Below are 21,578 nucleotides of genomic sequence, written 5' to 3'. Positions count from 1 at the left end.
AATTTAACATGTCATGAAGTCTTTATTTCCCAACCATCTTAAACAAAAGATGTTGTAAAAGATCACAGTTTGCTGACCACTAGTAGACCAAAGTGGCCTGTCACTGATTTATCACAAATCAATCTGCTGAGTATCATGCAGATCAAAAACAGCACTGTCAAAGTCTACGTCATGTCATGAAGAATTTCATAAGCTAAATGGAAGAAAGATTATTGACTATCAGATATATACGCAGGAAGAAAATTTTGAATGTAAATGTTAGAAAGGGAAGGTAGAAGAACTGAGGGATTTAATAAACCAGTGAAATCATCTTCTTTTCCGATTTCTGTAGATGGAATAACAATAAATTCTGATGTCATATTTTTCACACCCCTATGTAAAAATCAGAAATAATTTTTTAGTAAAGAACATTTTTATCTTTTTGTTTTAATTGCATGATGCTTTTTTAAATTAAAAAAATCAATTCAAAAAGATTATATGCATTTTCAGGAAGTTAACTGATAAGTAAAATGCATTTACTGATTTTACTTTATTAAGTCATTAGAGGGTTAAGTAATTTTTATCTTCAATTTAATTCTTTTATGTTTGATCACTAAAAAGGATGATAGCAGATAGACTTTTTTAGTTAAATGTATAATACATTTATATTAATAAGAGCTTTTCTTTATATGTTGAACAAAATGCTGCCCCTCTCCTTTCCATTTTTCCTAAAATTAAGATACTTAATATCTTGAAACACTTAGACATGCACAACTGATGTATAGGCTATTTCCAAATTTAGATCTTGGTGTCTACTTTTATTACCTGAGAGCCAAATTTTCCTGACTTGCTTCTACTTTTTTTTTCCCCATACTTAGATTTTGTTGATGGGATTTATGTAGACATAAAAAAGATGAGATTATCACGTCTAAGCTCAGCTGTGGAGTCAGACTCCGTGGATTTTATTTTGTCTTAGACAGCTTTTAGTTATGTGATCATCAAGTTATTTAAACTCTATATTCTTCAGTGTCCTCATGTTTTAAATGTTGTCACAATAGTAACTAACTCACAGGATAACTGTGAGGATCAAATAGTCAGATTCATGTGAATTGTTTCAATAGTGCCTGTATTGTAGTAAATATTCCATGAATGTTAGCTATTGTATCAATCAAAGTCTAGGCAGAAAACAGATGACACACCCCAAAAGGAGAATTTAGTTGAAGAGGTAAAACAAACAAGAAAGGACTATTCACAAATGTGTGTTAAGATTAAGGGAAACCAACAAAGCAGGAAGCACATCAGGGCTAGCTGCAGCAGGAAGCACAGCAGAAGGAGAAAATAATTACTGGAATCCAGGGGGAGTAGGGGCCACAAGTGGGAAGAGCTGTGGCATTTGCATTCAACCATGGCATTTGGGTATGGGGGAATCTGAGGAATAAATACCCAAGCTCGACTCATGGCAGAGAGAACCTTGTGCCCTACAGGTAATAGGAATCCTTACTGGGCTGGAAGAGACCCAGCATATCAACATATGCAACACTTTGCATGAAATTCCTATGACAAAGTAATGTCATGCTCTCTTCGAAAGTCTAAATGTAAAAATATGCCCCTTTGACTTTTTTCTTTTATTATTGCTATTGTTAATTTTCTTTTGTTTGCTTTCTGCCACCCTCATCCTACCTGAGCTTCTGAATACCTAATGTTCTATTGGTTCTTACCACCTATGTGTCAGAATATTCCAGATATTTGTCCATGTCTATTGGCCACCCTTTACCCAGCCAATACATTTTTTGTTTGTTTTCTTTGTGTTTTGTTTTTGCTTACATTTTCCTGTTTGTTACTTGCTGTAAGGAACACTAGGTCCTGAAGCATCATTTCCCTCCATCTGCTAGAAACACTGTCACTAAAAACTGATATTATATACTGAAATATAGTGAAACACCACTCCCATATTTTAGAATGCTTTAAGTTGTAAAATGACTTATATTGACTTATTAAATCATATTTTATTTCATTTATTATTCTTTATTATCTTTAATAATGAACAGAATTTTATTGTTGAGTCAACCAGGGTCAGGAATCTGAGAACCCTGAGTCTCAGGAGAAAATGATGAAGCACCTGGAAGCAAACTTATTGGCTGAATAAGGTGTTGTCTCAAACAATTCTGCAATTAAAGGTTTGAAATCCCTACAAAATATACATTCCTTGCCATTATGATAGTAGAAGAATATTGCAATCTACATTTCACTCCCTCCTATAGAAGTCAGCTAGGTCATTATATTTTATAAATTGTACTTTTGGAGATAATAATCATGGAGGAGAGTAGGCTATGTATACATATGTGAGAGAGAGAGAGACTATTGTTGGTTAATTTGGTTATTGGTTATGAAAATTATTTATAGAGTAAAACAAGACTTGGAAATAGAGGTTCTGTGTGTGTGTGTGTATGTGTGCGTGACAGAGAGAGAGAGAGAGACAGAGAGAGAAGGAGAACTTCTTCCTAAATTATAACTAGTAAGTTTTCTCTGAAAATTTTATAGATACTACATCCATATCATTTAAAAAAATCACTGGATAGTCAACTCAAACAAACACTAAATTTAAAAGGCATTAATGGCAGTTGTATTAAGGCAAACTATTGAGAGCTATTTTAATAAGTCATTTAACGTAGAACATAGTTATGGTGTAAAAGTGAGAAATTTCAAATAGTACCTTTATTGAAGTTTTAAATTACTAGAGCTCAGAAGATATATTGATTACCTCCTATGGAAGGTAGTTTGTACATGTACTAGGTACCTTGGTAGAACTATACAACAAAATATCTGTTCTTACACAGCACACAGTTACATATGAGAAACAACTCAGGTGCACATGTATCTGGCTAGTCTACATTAAAACTAGTATAGAGACAGGTACAGGGTGCAATAGAAGTATACATTGCATATGAAAACAGAGGGAACATCATAAAGGAAGTGACATTTGAGTTAGATTTAATTAGGACACAAGTTCATATTAATATATATTTTCTGAAGCACTGCAGATTATAAAAAAATTTTACTGAAACTCTGGAAATTATGAAGGGCAGAAATATATTCAGTGGACATTTTTTTCAGTATTGATATAAATAGCAGGTTGGCGTATTTGTATTAGATAAAACTTTCTATAAATAAAGCAATATAGACCTTATGTGTTAAACAAGGGCAAATATCTAAGCTGAGATTTAGATTTAGAACAAAACATCCTTGAAGACTCTTTAGGAGAGTCAAGTGGGCAATTTTGATTAAATCTTAGTGGTTTACATAAACTAAGGTAGTAAATACTTTTATTACAGTTAAGCAATTGAAAGCACAAAAAGATGAGGTCAATTTTACTCATAGAATTGAGCAAAAAAATAACACTCATTGCATCTTATTCACAAAGCTAAGGGTTCGCTTCCAGCTGAAAACAAAAACAAAACATTTCCAAGAAATCTAACATTGTAAGTATTACTTCCATTCATCTCTGAACAAGGGAGTAGTATTAACTTTCTGATATGGTCACTATAGATTAGACAATGAGGATAGTGCAACGATTGAGAAAGGATGGAGGCCTGGATGAAATACCAGCTTTACTACATCTGTAAAAATGAGACTGATACCTCTTTCCACAGGGTGGTTGTAAGAACTAAAGCAATCCACATAGAGAAAGTTCAGAACATATAGCACATGCCGGAACAATATTAAATTTTAAGTGTGTGCTCATCCTATGACTAAACCAAAGTGTTTTTAAAACTTCTTATTTGCAAACTGGGCGTGGTGTGGGGAAGCAAATCTGATGAACAGGTTCCTGACTTTGCAGAGCTTACACAGACAAGAAAGTAAAGAATAATGAGAAAGTAAAGTCACATGACAAACATATTAAATGCTATATAAACCAGAAGTAGATCATCAGTCAGTATTAATGATACATTTGCCTTCCTGTAAGGCTTGTTTTTATAATATTAATGTGCATTTCATTCTTAGCATAAATACTGATTGAAAAATCAGGCTGATTGTACTGTGTATTTGTAAGTGTGAATCAGTCCAGTAAAAGTAAAAGAGAAAGCATGGTATGCTTACAGGAATAAATTTAAGGGTCTAAGATTCATTCATTTATTCAACAAACATTTTTTAGTCCCTTTTTTACACCCAGAACCATTCTGAGCACTTGTAAAACATCAAAATATCAAACAGATAATAATCTCTACCCACTCAGAGCTTACATTACTGATGGGATATGGAAAGCATGCAAAATGCCAAAGGATGATAAGAATTCTAAGACAGGAAGGGGAAAAAGAAAGGAAACAAAAGAAAATAAAGCAAAGTATAACAAAGAAAAGAAAGAAAGTATAGCAGAAAATGGGAGATTGGAACAATGGGGCTAGAGGAAAGGGGCTAAGATTTTAAATAAGATAATCAGAAAAGACATTATTTAGATATCACATTTGAGCACAGCTTTTAAGCAGCTGAGGGGGTTAGTTATACAAATACCTGAGGCAAAATCTTCCAGGCAAAGGAAACAGCCCAAAAGATTGAAGTGTTCCTGGAATATTCAAGAAATAGTTAAAGTGATTATAGGGCAGATTTTGCTCTGAGAAAATTGGGCCTTGCTTACAGGATTTTCAGCAGCAATGTGACCTAATCTTACTTCTGTCTGCTGTGTTGAGAATACATTTTGAGGAGAAGGAGTGGAAGGATGAAGTCTAGTTAGAAAACTAAAACAGAAATCCAGGGTAGACTTAATGGTGGGTGGCTTGATCAGGGTGGCAGCATGAAGCTGGCAGGACATAGATTCTGGATATATTCTGAAATTGAAATCAACAAGAATTCTTGAGGGATTGGATGTCGGATATGAGAGAAAGAGAATCATCATCAAAGGTGATGCCAGAGTTTTTAGCCTGAGGAACAGGAAGACTGGAGTTACCTCCCTAACAAATAAGATGGGGAAGGCTGGAGTTGGAACAGGTTGGTTGGGGAGAGGGAAGATCAGAAAGTTAGTTTAGGATATTAACAGTGAGATATCTACTAGATATTTAAACCAAATAAGCAGTTAAACACATACATCTAGTTCAGCAGAAAACTGGAGCTAAATATTTGGATGATTTTGAGGCCGTCATTATTTATATGGCATTTAAAGCCATGCAGCTCAATGGGATCACAAGAAAGTAGATCTAGATAAAGAATAGAGTGGAGTGACTGTGAAGGAGTGAACAACGAGGGAGGAGAAGAGTCAACATTGTGTGCTGTCATGGAACCCAAGGGAAGGCAGTGTACCAAGGGACAGACAGTGACACACTGTGTCTGATACCGCTGCATGGTCAAGTAAGATGAAAACTGAGGATGGACCACCAAATTTGGCAATATGGGAGTCATTGGACCCTTCTCAAGAGCTGATTTGGTAAAATTATGGGAGTAAAAACCTGACTACAGTGGATTTAAAAGAGACAGGAGAGAAATAGAGACAAAAAATACAGCAACTACTTTTGATACACTTTTTTGCAAAGAGGAGAAAAGAAATGAAGATGTGGTTGATAAAGGAAGTAAAAAATAGTTTAAATATAGGAGCAACCATAAAATGCTTACATGATGATATAGTTAAGAGGTAAAATTATTGATGTAGAGGAGAAAGAGAAAAAGTTCATACAGTGTAGCCCTTGTATCGGTAAGAATGTAGTGCACATATGCAGGGATTATTTTAGATAGAGGCAGCAATAGTTGATTTAAGGTAATAGGTGGGAGGTCAGGCTATGTGGGTGCAGAACTTGGTAAGGAGGTACATGTAGTGATGGAAGTCTGCAGGGAGAAATCTTTTCTGAATGTTTCCAAATTGAAGCAAAGTTGTCAACTGAGAGTGAAGATCAGGTAGGAGGTATTGGTGGTTTGCAGAGAGAAGAACGGGTGCGAAATCTAAGTCCAGGAATCTGGAAGAATGAATGGTCTAGGGCATGACTGACAGACATGATGAAAGACCCACTTGTGCTTGTGTCCAGCTGCATGGGTACAGGCATGGAGTAATGGGGGAGTTGGCTATAACCAGGGTGAGAATTTATCCAGGCAGTTACCAAAAACAAAACAAAACCAAAACATTAAGATAAGGGGAGGATTGCTAAATGTGTATGTATATATAAAGAGTGATTATTATCAATGGCCATGGAATTTATTTAATGATGGAAAGAAGACATTAAGTGAAGGACAATCAAAGTGTGATAAAATCAATGATTTACAACCCTGGTTGGATTAAAGTAGTGTTTAAGTTGGGATTCTAGATAAATTGAGCTAGAAAGGTGGTGCTGATGCGTAAAGTAGCGATTATGGGCAGATCACCTTAATTGGCCATGAAGAGATCTAACATAAAACCACGGGAGTAAGTGTCTGAGGAAGAGTAAAGAACATGACCATTGGAGGAGAAGAATTTAAGAAACCTACATGATAGACTATTGAAAGCCCATTTACATGCATAACAAAATTACCAAGATTTGGGATAGATGTCATGCTGGAGAAAGTGCCAGTGTTCTTGTAGCTAATTTCCTATTACACGTTCATGGAACCTCCTTAGAAGATGCACATATAAATGTGGAAATAATTTGAATCCATATTTTATCTTGTTTTTGCTTTTACGTTTGAATAGATGTATGATGCTATGAGTCTAGGTTGCTATTAACAGCATATAATTTACTGACAGTTTTTTTTCTCCACACAATTGACTTTCCTGGGAAGTCAGGCTGAAAATTCATAGAGTTATATCATTCCTGGTGACATAACTAAGAGTTCAATAAGAGTCATTAGAGATTCAGTTGGTGGATTTGTCAAGGCCAACAATTAAAGCAGCTTATCTGAATGCTCTTTATCTAATTGATGGGCCATTTTACATTTTAACTTTCTGATACCCAGGCACCAAAACAATCAACAATTTATTTGGGTAGACTGATTAAATGCAAAACATGGCAGAGTCCTCTTCTAACTTTCCTCTCTTTTTGTCCTTTGAAACGGAGCAACTGTGCATCTCAGTTTGCCTACGACAGTCCTGATTTACATCTGTCATTCTGAAGAAAGTATTAACAAACCACATCCTGGTTTAGAAGATACATTTTATGATCACTCTGTCTATGTAACTAGGCTTCTGATTTCCAGGACTGTTGATGCAATAAATAGCAAGTATAGGTCTAAGCACTACTCTGACAGATCCTAGCTACCTGAGAATTGTTGGGCTCCCTCAATTGCTCACTCTAGAAGGGACATGGAAAAGAAGAAAAACATCTTAGTTGGTAATGGTGGGCTAAAAAGGGATATCATCACCATTGCCCCTGATGGGCTGCCTCCAAGCCCTAGATATTTCACCTTTTGAAATCAGTTATTCAGAGAAAGGAAATAGTGTCAGTTTTCTCTTATCCTACCTAATTTTATCATAAACACCCTCTCTTTTATTACGATATTCCAACTAATCCTCTGTCCTTCATACATGCTTACGAGGAATTCTGTTATCCCTTCATCACTCTCCCACACATATCACCCAACACAAGATGTAGCAGGGTATAATTATGCAACCACATAATTGCGTATTTATTTGTTAATATCACCAAGACATGTTCACATTGAAAGCACATTATAATCCCAACTGATCCTAAATACCAAGACTTAATAATTTAAAACTATAATAATAATTTAGACAATTCAAAGCACTTCTTGAGGGTGATTACTTCGTAAGATCATTTTATGTGAAAAAAGAAAGTTTAAAAACTTTAACTAATTATGACTGCTTTACTCTCAAAAATATTTTTACACATTCTGATAGATAGATTTAAATAACTCTGGATTCTTAAACCATTTCCCTAAAAATTTTCACAAACAAACAAAAGATATTACATAATTGAAATTTTTCTTTATTATTAATGTAGTTAGTAATTATCTCTTCTTCCAAATAAAGGTCTTGATTGAAAAGTTTAATCAATAAAAAATTTGCACTTTGACTTGCAATGCCAACCTCCACCTCTGCTTCCACTCAACTCCAATTTCATTAAACCCAATTTTGATAAAAAGGAGATGACACTAACAAGAATATTATAGGGAGATCAGCAAACAGATTTTGTTTTTTGTTTTTAATAGGATTTCATGTCATGTGCTTGATGTAGGTTATCTTTTTCTATATATAAATAATATTTCAATAGGGACTACTCTATTGATAATGGTGTTCATCATGATGATCAAAATGTGTATAAAATTCATCAGTGTCTATCCCTTCTTCAAGGCTTCCCACTGCCACTCCATGACAAGTGAGTACAACACAATGCCTAGAAGAGATTGGCTCTAAGAAAGATTCTGAGACTGTCAACAGAAAAGGAGGGGAAAAAAAGAATTTATGTGGGAATCTTCATAAAGAAGGCTAGTTTCCTTGTGGGAAGGAAATTTGTAATTACATCAACTTTCTCTTCTCTTTACACAAATCCTGGTGAAAGTACTAATGAAACTGAAGGAGTTAAAGAAGGAAGGAGCTTGAATAATTCATTTAGATGCTGGCAAACCATCCCTTAGTAATCAAACTAGATATGCATAATAGATATGTGTTGGTCTAATCTAATGCAAGTTTTAAATAGAATCTGTTTTTAACAGGTCATTCTGAGTAAGAACTAACTAACTGAAGTATATACCATAAGTTTAACATGAAACAGTGTTATTAGTCTCCAATTCAAGGATTAATGTGACTAAAATGTGTTCTGCAGGAAAGTGTTTTGCTACAGAGGATTAATTATTTCCTCCAGAAAGTCCATATGCCACAAATAGCCTTTTCTGAGGAACCAACTGATTTAAATAGAAGAGATATTTTATCTTACAGACAAGGATTTAATTTCCAAGAACGGGCCACCCAAAGTGAGTTTCACCAACTTGGCTCTATATCATCACCCACACTTTCTTCCTGTCTCAAAGAAATAACAATCTGAACCTTCCTTCTCCTTTCTCTTCTAGGACCCTGATTTATTTTTTATTTCTTCTTTCCTCAATTTCTCTCTATTGACTTCATATCCGTACTCTACAAAGAGGCTTAGGTTTGTCTAATCCTAACTAAAATAAAGCTATCAAATATTATCTCTCATCTTTCTCTTGTAAACATCTTAAAACTTAAATATAGCCCTCAGATTTCTCATTTCTCATTTACTCCTCAGTCAGTGTCCCTGTCTCTGCCAATCTACTAAACCTCTTTTCTTAAAATTCATTCATGATCTAATAATAATAAAGTCCATCATACTACCCTATTCTCTTATTAATCAGCCCTTTTATGGGTTTGATATTGTTGCTGATCCCTGCTTTGGTATTTAATTTACCTGCTTTGCTTCCTATGACATTGTTATTCCTCCAATTTCCCCCATTACTTTCCGTAATTAATCCTTTAATGAATCCTTTCTAGATTCCTTTTACTCCCTTAATGTTCAAATTATGCTCTCAGTCATCTTCACTCCACTCTTATTCCCCATTGATGTTCATTTATGTGTGACCTAATTCTTGCCCACAATTTCATGCAGACCCATATATTTGGCCTTAACTTCTTATCTGATATACAGACAGAAAAATTTTGGCTTCTTACACAACATCTCTGTGTGAGTATGTATAGTGTATCAAATGCATAACATCAACATCAAAAGCCAAATTCATTATCTTTACTTTCGCTGCCCCAGGAGAAAAACAACAACAACAACAAAGGTTTCAATCATACTGGATTATTTCCATTGTCTACAGTTCTCCTATAGGATGCCCTATAGTTCCCCATTTCCTTATGTTTGCTTGCCTCATCCCTGTTCCTGGAATAAGCATCTTTCTGTTTTTATTTATTTTTATCCAAATACACTTAAAGATCTAATTCAACTATCATATCTTTCTAAAATCTTTTTCTTTGGGTTCTGAGCTTCTCACGGATAGAAATCGTCACAATTGTTTTATTCTGAATCCTAGAATATAACACAGTGCCTGGCACAAGACAGGTGATTGTATTTTGTATTCTCATCACATTCACTTTTCACCTTTCTTCATTTCTCATTTTGGTGTTTATAATGTTTGAACTATGGTAGTATCTGTGCATCTATATTTCCATGTTAAACTCTATGAGGTAAGCTCTGTGACTGTTTATTTCTCAATCTCTACCATGGACATTTCTTGGTAGATATGTGGTACTCCATAACTATCATATTTAAAAGTGACACATTTTAATCCTATTCTTTTCTCAAAATATTGAAGAAGTAGGGTGTAGTCTGTGCCTAGTAAGTGAAAAAAAGGAGGGAAGATGAGGAAATGAGAGGATACCCTTACAATTGTAAACAGATTAATTTATATGTGAAGTTTATTCTATTATGTAGGAGGAGTAGAGTTGTGAGCTAGTATCTGGCCATCCATGTCATTTATGGGCGTAGGATAGAAAAGTATACCTCATCTAACAGTAAACAAAACATTCTAAGAAAGAGAGAGTCTCCATAGTTGTTAATTGAGTTTTTTGGGGTGCTTTGACAAAAATCCATGAGCACTGCATTTAATATGCCATTGAGCAACCTATCACTGAAAGAAACTTTATTTTATAGAATTTACCCCCCAAACACACATATAGTTAATATCAACACATCTGATATATACCATCTGGATATGTTCACACTAGAGTTAAGTTGTGTTACTGCTATGGAAGATATTGAAAACTGTCAATCAGTGTTCTAGCCTTGCCTGATTCTAATTTAGTATGTGACTCTGGGAAAGCCACTTAATCTTTTAACCACAGTTGCTTTTCTTTAAATGATAAAATAGATAAATGCTAAAAAAAAAAAAACAAAAAAAAAACCCCATGTGATTCTAAAAATCTTCATGTATATAGAACATTAGAACTGAAAACTCTTTATTGATTCATCATATTAAAAGAACAGATTTTTCCCCCTCAATTTGTCCAAACGATTTAATAAAATCATTCCCCATAGTTTTCACAACCTCTGACACAGCACAACTCCCTCTTTATGAGAAAATGATGACTGAGATAGAAACATCCTGATGCATGCCCCCGCCCCCCCGCCTGCCACCTCCACCATCACCATCACACACACACACACACACACACACACACACACACACACACACACACACACACAGAGCTCTTTCCACAAGAGGAGAGAGTGAGGCATGTAAAAATGATCTTACAAAAATAATTTTTAAATATTTAAAAAATTTATTTACATTTATCTAAATGACCACGAGTGTCTTTTATACTTAGGATTTCTACAGTTCTTTATTCCTATTATTCTGATAATAATAAAAAGAGGATTTAGGGGAAACCATGAGAAGCTGCAGAAAGGAGCTAGGCTGTTGCGTGCAATTTCCACCTACTGAGTCATTCCACTCTTTAGCACACTAATGTCACATGACCTAAAATAATTAAAAATGTGATCACTTTCTGTAATATCTACTATTTTACATGGCCATAGCCCTATCACCACAAATCCACTGAAATCTAAGAAAAATCCATTTTCACAGCAATTTGTATTCGGGTTACTCCCCACATTCATACTGGTGTGAGGGAGGGTCCATACTATCATTCTAAGTATATTAAACACATTACATAAAAACATCTGATTCACATGTGAGAAATGACTTATGTATTTCTAAAAGGTATAAACAACTTATATCATCATAGCCGGCAGGAATTGTTCAAAAGGCCTTTGGGCTTAGGTTGCTGGCGTGCCTCTAAGGCTGCTATCAGAAGGTTCGGCCCTGGGCTTTGGCAGAGCCACTGCCATGTTAATCTGCTTCATTACATCTCTACAATTTGTTCACTGCATTAAGGAACAGTATTTCCCTTGAGAGAGCAAGAACCATCCTTCACTTTGAAAGCTTTACCTTCGAAAGGTAAACAAATATAGCCATAGACGAGCACTAATGACTAGAAAACCAAAGAAATGTTAAAATACAGTATGTCATAGTCAGAGCTCATTTTGGCCTAGGAAGATTTTTAAATGCACAACAGCTAAAATTAGAGCTTTTGAATCTCTTAGATCTGAATACAAGCTTGCAAAGCACACATTTCGTCTTCAATGTCACTATTAACATAGATAACCATTCACTGATAGATCAAAGATAGAATCATGCTGGCTTACCTGAAATAAAGAGAATTGTAGATGATAGCACAGAATCCATGTATGTGTTGAATCTAATAGTCTCCAACACAATCCTTCAGAACATTTACTAGAGGAGAAAGTAAAATCTCACATATGCTCTGTCCTCATTAAAGAAAAACAAAAACAAGAAAGGATGACTGCAGCATCCTCTCTGCTTCTGCCTTAGCTTTCTGTTCTGACACTCACTCGATGGTACCCACTGTCTGTTAGAAAACAGCATGCTAAAATGAAAAAATAAATAAATAAATTCAAGGCAGCATCTTACATGACAGCTCCATCTCCTGGCCAAAAGTGGAACCATTTTAATTCAAGTTCCTTTGGCGATGCAGCAGTTAGCAAGTATGATTAAATAGTGTACAGCACATCATTCAACTGTATTTGAAATCAACTACCTTAATTAAATGTAAATTAAACATTTAATAAGCATTATCACATGGATTTTAAAAACTTTAATTCTACTTTGAGGGCTTAAATGTATTTACATTATGTTTAAATTATTCTTATCCTATAATTTAACTTTTTATCCAATTTGAAAACAAGCAATAAATATCTCCCACAAAATAATTTTAGATGTCAAGCTTGTTGTTAATGGACACCTCTTTGTGGAAAAGTATAACTTTTATTACTAGAGAAGTTAACACATAACACATTATATTATCATTCTTGCTGTTTAGGGAAATGCTGTAGGGTTAAAGTTGATGTAAGATGATGAAATGACTAAAAGATATACCTGAAACCATTTCAAAAATACAGATGTCAAATAACATGTTATATGAAATTTGATAATTGTAGCATATTATATGTATTACTATATATTATTTGAAAGTAAGAGCAAAATTAAATTGTTAAAAGAATCCTTTTGGTAAATTACACCATTTATAAAACAAAAGTGTTGCTGAGCATATGCTGTGCTCAATATATATTTGTTTAATTAATTTTATGGTTAGTTTTGAAGTTCATGTCTATTTTTTAAATTTTAAAGTAAAAAGGCATTTTCCCTCCCACTTTTTTATAATACCATTTAAATTCAGGGCCAGTTGTACGAACTAAAATTCTCCCTACTGCAGTTTTTCGGTATCACAAGCCTTCCATTCCCTACAGCAGTAATGCTGTCCATGGTGCTGAAAAACAATTTCAAAACTCACAGAGTGTTCTAGGTCTTAAACTGGTCTAAAATATTGTCTTTGTAAGATTTGATATAAATTTTACTTATAGAAGCCCTAGATAAGACATGTTAAGTGATAGTATCTAATGTTCAAGTAGTTTAATAATATTTTATTATTATCCACAAAGTATGTATATATACATGTCAACCAGAAGCTGTAATCCTGATGAATCTATTTCATAAAAATACAATTGCAAGCCACACTTTCATTTAGCAAGTAGCCAAAGTTCTATTACATAGATTATTCTATCATTATATTGTGCCCCATTATAAAATAGATGAGAAAACCACAGCCAACTCTTCAGTAACTTATCCAGTTAATAAGCCAGTCAGAAGAACAAAGTTGATTCCTCAAATTTTACCTTACTTATATTTCTAAAATATCATTATGATTATTTGTATTGTCTTTAAAATATACTATTAAGACTGCACAAATAAATAATTAATGTGGCTTAGTACACCTTAATGTGTATACTTGACTATTTTATTTCATAAACTTTTTGCACTAACATAAGACACTGTTATAACTCTCAAAGCACATTAATTATGACAATTTTTCCCAAATTTTCCACCAAATCACTCTTGATGTCCAAGAGCCTTGAACTCATAAGATTAAATCCTGAGATGCCATAACCATGAAATATCATTGAAGCTTCACTTTATCTTTAAAATAATGGGAATTTTACAATAATTTATATAATATTTAAATGTTTTTCTTAACATGGTAATTATTTCCTCCATAATCTTGAGGGTAAATTTTACCTGTCAGAAAGATGTTCCTAACTTATCCTGGGATTTTTGTGTACCTCTAGGCATGCCACCCTATGCTCCTAGGGATACAATATCCCAGTCTGAGGACCATGAGGTTATGTGTCACAGCAATCAAGTAAATCTATTAAACCTGAGGTCATATCGCATATTACTGTTTTCAAAAATTTCCAGTGGCTCCTCATCTCCTTCATCATAAAGCCAAAGCCTGTCTGAATGCTCACCATGTTCTGCACAATCTGGTCCCCTTTACTTCTCTTGTGTTATTCTTGCCCTTACTCACTTTAACCTTTCTGTCTTCTTTTTAGTTACTGAAACATGGCAGACATGCTCCCTCTTCAGGAAGTGTCTACCTTTTAATTTTTTTTTTTTTTTTTTTTTTTTTTTTTTGCCTGGAATGCTCTTACATGAGCTCCTTATTGGGTCACTTTCCTTATTCTGGTCATGGTTCAGAGCTGCCCCCATAGTGTGGCTGGCCTGGCTCCCAGTACCACACCCCACCTCCTCCTCTGATTTTCTCCCTGTAGTACTAATCTGACAATCTGATAAACTTAACTAACATGTTTTGTTTATTGTCTGCCTTCTCCAAAAAAAATATACATTTCACAAAGGCAGAGATGTTTTCCTGCTTGGTCACTGCTATAAATATAGTTCATAATATAGTACCTGAACAGAAAAGCTAACAAATAATGAATAAAGGTCCTAGATGTAGAAAATGCATATCATCTTTATTAATCCACCATGGTAATGCTATTATTTTTGTGTGTGAATTTCTATGTTCTCATTAACATATGTGTCATAGAGTGTGAAATCAATGTTCTTTGATTAAACTATCTAAACTATGTTTAGATCTTATATGTAAACATAAATCTGGACATATAGTGGGTATTCAATAAATATGTTGGGTTAATGATGCCAATGTTAAAATTAGAGCACTTGAGTTGTTTTTAAAGGAATTCTGACAACATTTTGGTAAAATATTATTGAACAACTTTTTTCATGTTAGCACTTTTTACAGAGTAAACAGATTTTGACTTGATTATGGTAATTTTGTTTTTATGAAAAACTATTTATTCTCATCTAGAATACTTAAACTGCTTTAAAACAAGCTGTAATATTTTTTTCTGAAATTAATCTGAGTTAGGCATTCATTTGATTAGCAATAGCAAATCAATGACACATAATTTCTCAATGATGTATCTCTCGGGCACTGCTTCAGTTACAAAATCTACACTTTTATTTTGGTAGCTTGATTTTCAGAATTATTTTAATTTTTAGGGATAAAAGCAAGTAAGCCTTATTTCACCTCTATTAAGTTACAGAATCCATCTGATTCGGGAAATAAAGGAAGACTAAGAATCTGGTTTATACCTAGTATTTGTTTGTATTTTTCTTGCATCACTTCTTTCTGTGTAAAATATCTGCATATAAGTGATGCAAATGTACAGACATTTGAAAAGAACAATTTCATTTGTATAGTTTTAGTTACTACTTTTAAATTATTGGTTACCACCTTCAGGATAATTTTTAAAAGTTTAACTTCACTATCCCAAGAATGGAAAAACAAGCACCAGATATATTCTCCAGCAAACTGGTATTAACTGAGTAGCACCTAAGTGGACACATAGGTACTACAGTAATAGGGTATTGGGCAGGTGGGAGGGGGGAGGGGGGTGGGTATATATATACATAATGAGTGAGATGTGCACCATCTGGGGGATGGTCATGATGGAGACTCAGACTTTTGGGGGGAGGGGGGGAAATGGGCATTTATTGAAACCTTAAAATCTGTACCCCCATAATATGCCAAAATTAAAAAAAAAATGGAAAAAAAAAAGTTTAACTTCACATCTAATGTTTCTCATGTAGCATTATCATTAGAGCATCACAGACCTTAAAGCTAGGAAAGGCAGATTTTTATGCCATGTTAAAAAAAATTGCTAATACTGATGAGAAGGATAGCTTATCACACTAGTTCCAATTAGCATGAATTATTAATATTTAATAGCATGTTATCAACAGATTGATGAAGAAACAAAGTATAGATAAAAATCACACTGGCGGCCTGGGCAAAGAGTTTATGAAGAAGTCCCCAAAGGCAATCACAGCAGCAACAAAAATAAATAAATGGGACATGATCAAACTACAAAGCTTCTGCACAGCCAAAGAAATAGTCATGAAAGTAAACAGACAACCTACAGAATGGGAGAAAATTTTTGCATCCTATGCATCCGATAAGGGACTGATAACTAGAATATACTTAGAACTCACGAAAATTAGGAAGAAAAAATCAAATAACCCCATTAAAAAGTGGGCAAAGGACTTGAACAGAAATTTTTCTAAAGAAGACAGAAGAATGGCCAACAAACATATGAAGAAATGCTCAACATCTCTAATCATCAGGGAAATGCAAATCAAAACCACAATGAGATATCACTTAACCCCAGTGAGAATGGCCTTTATCAAAAAATCTCCAAACAATAAATGCTGGCGTGGTTGCGGAGAGAGAGGAACACTCCTACACTGCTGGTGGGACTGCAAACTAGTTCAACCTCTGTGGAAAGCAATATGGAGATACCTTAAAGCGATACAAGTGAATCTACCATTTGATCCAGCAATCCCATTGCTGGGCATCTACCCAAATGATCCAGTGACACTCTACAAAAAAGACACCTGCACTCGAATGTTTATAGCAGCACAATTCATAATTGCAAGGCTGTGGAAACAGCCCAAGTGCCCATCAATCAAAGAATGGATTAATAAAATGTGGTATATGTACACCATGGAGTACTATTCAGCTCTAAGAAACAATGGTGATATAGCACACCTTATATTTTCCTGGTTAGAGCTGGAACCCATACTACTAAGTGAAGTATCCCAAGAATGGAAAAACAAGCACCAGATATATTCTCCAGCAAACTGGTATTAACTGAGTAGCACCTAAGTGGACACATAGGTGCTACAGTAATAGGGTATTGGGCAGGTGGGAGGGGGGAGGGGGGCGGGTATATACATACATAGTGAGTGAGATGTGCACCATCTGGGGGATGGTCATGATGGAGACTCAGACTTTTGGGGGGAGGGGGGGAAATGGGCATTTATTGAAACCTTAAAATCTGTACCCCCATAATATGCCAAAATAAAAAAAAATAATTAAAAAAAAAATCACACTGGCAAAAGCTTATCATTTCCATAAACAAAGTCTGACAAACAGAATGTTTCCTATAATTCTTTGAGAAAGGAGATGTTACAAATGTTAGCAATAGATCACATTTACTGAACACTTTTATGTGCCATGCAGTGTGATAAGCACTTTGCATAAACTATCTCATTAAATTCCCGACAAGACTGTGAAGTAGGTTTTTATTTTTCTTTCTTAGAGATGAGGATAATAAAGCCCAAAGTCCCTCAGCTAGTAAAATATATCTTGAACTCCAACTCAGACCTCTGTTTTCAATGCTCAGGTTCTATTTGAGCTCCACTTTAGATCCAGAAGATATAAACACTGAAGAAATTATTCCACTGACCTTTAGAATTTATGTGCTCTTTTGTTTTCTGCTCCATTTGTTCACCAACCATGTGACTCAAAAAGGTAAGATGGAAGTGGAAGAAGGGATGGTCTTTAGAAGTACTTCTCTTTGCTGTGGCATTTCAGAGCAGTAGATGAGTTTCAATGGGTGGAAGAATTAACATAGGAAGAGAAACAGAAGGAGCTGGAATGATTAAGGAAGATACATTGTCAAGAAGTTAATGAGTGAGAGAAGATGGCAGAATGGTAAAAAGATACTCACAGGACCCCTAGAACTCTGTCAGAGGCACTTCTCTTTCCAGATGACTCTCTGGAATAAAGCAGAATTCCACCATTGGCTGTGTAAAGAGGAGTTCTCATACTTGCCTCAAGCCTCACAGTATCCTGTTACCGATACCAGAGATACACTGATTTTGGCTGGTGGAGCCCTACTGAGGATAACTGTATCTGTCTTGGTAGCGCTAATCAGGAGATGTGCCTTCACCCTGCAGTAAATAGCTCAATCGGAGGCATGATGAAGAACCACTGAGACAAACTGACTCACCCTGAGGCATATGCAAAATATGCTCACTTGGCATCCACAATAATCCCCCTGATAGGTAGAGGACTGATCATAAACTCTAAGCCCTTTGTAATGGTTCTTGTGGTATCCATTTCATAGTGTTTAACTTCTCTAAACTTATTATCATTACTGCTAATAATAGTAATTATCAGCTAAAAAATTTGATGAAAAAATTGCATTTGGTAAATTCCTAATTTTACTTTCTGACAATTTCCACCTCTCAGTAGGGTAGAAAACACCAAACAATGAGTGACAATCCCGTTGTTAATTCAGCCCAAGAAAGAACTTTAGGAGGTGCTCCCTAGGCTGAGTTATGGGATAGAGTGGAGAAAGTACAGGTGATTAGAATCCAAGAGGCTGCACTGAGCAGAGAACCCTGCTGCCCACCTATAAGAAGTATGAAGGCTGAATCAAGAATGGCCAAACACAAGTCTTAATTATCAGAAGCATCCCCACCCTTATTGGAATTACTGCACTGTAACAAGGTATAAGGACCATGGCCCTATGAGAAAATTTTAGCATGGTAAATGAGAAAACTAACAAAAGCAAACCCTAGAGTGATGGGGCCAGACAAATCACTGAATAATAGAAGATCTAGGATATCAGAAATGGAGGGAACACCTAGAAATGAAATACCACAAAATTAACAACTTTTGCCACCTGGATATCAAATAGTATTCTTCTAGCATCCAGCATCATTGACTGATGCAGATATACACAGTAGAGATGCATATATACTCAACCTCACTTCTACAATTATGCTTGGTATATAACCAATGATGTAGAACCTAATATAACAGTTTCTGTCCACAGATTCCAAAGGGGAAACAACACATATCAGAATAAGTGCAGACAATTCATAATTGCAAGGCTGTGGAAACAGCCCAAGTGCCCATCAATCCAAGAATGGTTTAATAAAATGTGGTATATGTATACCATGGAGTACTATTCAGCTCTAAGAAACAATGGTGATATAGCACATCTTATATTTTCCTGGTTAGAGCTGGAACCCATACTACTAAGTGAAGTATCCCAAGAATGGAAAAACAAGCACCAGATATATTCTCCAGCAAACTGGTATTAACTGAGTAGCACCTAAGTGGACACATAGGTACTACAGTAATAGGGTATTGGGCAGGTGGCAGGGGGGAGGGGGGCGGGTATATACATACATAATGAGTGAGATGTGCACCATCTGGGGGATGGTCATGATGGAGACTCAGATTTTTGGGGGGAGGGGGGAAATGGGCATTTATTGAAACCTTAAAATCTGTACCCCCATAATATGCCGAAATAAAAAAAAAAGATAAAAAAAAAAAAGAATAAGTGCAGAGAATTTATTTCAAATGCCCTCAAATTTGTGAGTGTGGAAATAAACATAAATCTATTAAATACAAATATATGGATATATATATATATATATATATATATATATATATATATCTCCAGCTTAATTGTTCTTCCCTTGGGTTTGGCTTCAATGGGTGTCTCCTTGTTCTGAAAATTGATAGGTAATAGAGAGCCCTCTGGGTAGACTAGCATTGTTTTAGACTTGTAGCCAGTCACTGAGATGTTAAAGTAGAGAGGAGAATGGAAATCAGAGTAGTAGCTTAAATGTGTCCTTTAAAGGAGTAGAATACCACCACCAGGACGATATTATCAGAGATAAACTCTAGTTTAAGGTCAGTGGTACAGGAAGGAATATAGAAGGTCCTTAAACAAGCCAGTCATGCCCTCAACAGCTGTGCAGGTGCACAGTCATAATTGGTCCTGTGACCAGCCAAGGTTACACAAATTAGTAATACATGCTGAGTTCAAGGTGGCCCCAGAGGAAAATGTCAGGTCTCAAAGGAGACTTTATTAGATAGTTGGTCCTACTACCTAGCAAGACTAGCTGCCTCGATAAACAGAAATGGGACAGAGTTATTCTGGGGGAATAATGTCCTCACAGTATATGGGAGACATTAGCACATCCAAGTCAGTTTGAGGAGCACAAGTCAAGAGAATCTTTGAGTCAGCAAGGCTTCAGATATATTAAAAGGCCATATGAAACTCTTTGCCTTCTTGAGACAAACAGTGTAGGAAAATTAGCAGCAATTCATTATCAGTTACTAGAAAACCTTAGAAATGACAAGTTATGATTAATAAAATCAGTATCACCCAGAGCTAACAGCTCATCTTTCATTGTCCAGGTGCCTGTGGTCATGTACACAAGAGGGTTCCATTTTACTTCCATAAGTGGCTTGACATTCCATTTTTATCTTTACTTTTTCACCAGTGAAGTATGCAGAAGACCTAGAATGAAATGTCTGCACATTTGGAGATTTAACTCACCTCCTTCTTGGATAAAAGCAGAATAGGGGCTACAAGTTTCCACGTGTGGCTCCAAGCTACAAGTTTCCATGTGTGGCTATGGAACAAAAACAGACAAAATTGTCAGAAATAACATTGTAAACCATGATTATAACAGGGATTGAAGCCACATTATCATGTGCAAATGGAGTAGATGGGGATGGTGAACCAAGAATAAAAGGTATCAATGTTGAGATCCAAGGTAAACCCATACATGAAGAAGATAAAGCTGTCAGAATATCAAATATTCATCAGTGACTTTTTATGTTCACCAAGATTATAGGGCAGAGTTGAGGAGTGAATCAAAAGAGACGCAAACACTTGCAGATGAGATTGTTGAATGGTGAAGGAAAATATCTGAACAAGTATGAAAATACATGGTGAGATACAGTGGAAAGGTAAATAAAACAGGACTGTCCATGAACTCACATGTGACCAGGTGAAGAAGGAGGACTCAAATATCTAAGTTCTAATTGCTTTTACATTACATTTTTGCTCAGTACAAGAGAGAACTTAATGGTAACTATATAGCAATGGACACAGCTGCCTTGGCAGACAGAAATCTCTCTAAATTCTGCCAGAATCTGAACACCTGTCAAAGGTGTTGTTAAATGATTTCTTCTGCAGAGTCCAATGTAGGGTTAGCTGGCTCCTATATCCACTCTGGTTATTAAATAACAATATTTATATTGAGACCACAGCCAATATATAAGCATCTCTCTTGTTTTACAAATCAGAAGACTGATCTTCAGAAAAGGTAGGTGATTGTGATGGTTAATTTTAGATGTCAACTTGAATAAGGGATACCCAGATAGCTGGTAAAACATTATTTCTGGATATGTGTGTGAGGCTGTTTCTGGAAGAGATTGGCAAATTCTCTCTTTTCCCTCTCTCTCTCTCTGTCTCTCTATCTCACTTCCTCCTCCCTCCTGGAGCTGGAACACCCTTCTTCTGTCGTTGGACATCAGAATTCCAGGTTCTATGGATTCACACCAGTGGCTCCCTAAGTTCTCAAGCCTTTGGCCTCAGACCAGCTTCCCTGGTTCACCAACTTGCAGATGGTCTATC

The 21,578-nt window shown here is 35.4% G+C and overlaps 1 protein-coding gene across 2 annotated transcripts in view; it reads right to left on the bottom strand.

Moving 5' to 3' along the window:
• Positions 1-12,341, bottom strand: part of LOC105869407 (sodium channel protein type 2 subunit alpha) — a 129,880-nt gene extending 117,539 nt beyond the window's left edge. For both annotated transcript variants that reach the window (XM_076005613.1, XM_076005611.1), the window contains exon 1: positions 12,114-12,341. The gene's annotated coding sequence lies outside the window, so the exon portion shown is untranslated. The remainder of the gene's footprint in view (positions 1-12,113) is intronic.
• Between the last annotated feature and the right edge of the window lie 9,237 nt (positions 12,342-21,578).

This window comes from Microcebus murinus, chromosome 8, assembly GCF_040939455.1.
Source record: "Microcebus murinus isolate Inina chromosome 8, M.murinus_Inina_mat1.0, whole genome shotgun sequence".
Lineage (NCBI taxonomy): Eukaryota > Metazoa > Chordata > Mammalia > Primates > Cheirogaleidae > Microcebus > Microcebus murinus.
This window is presented reverse-complemented; position numbering and strand designations above follow the sequence as displayed.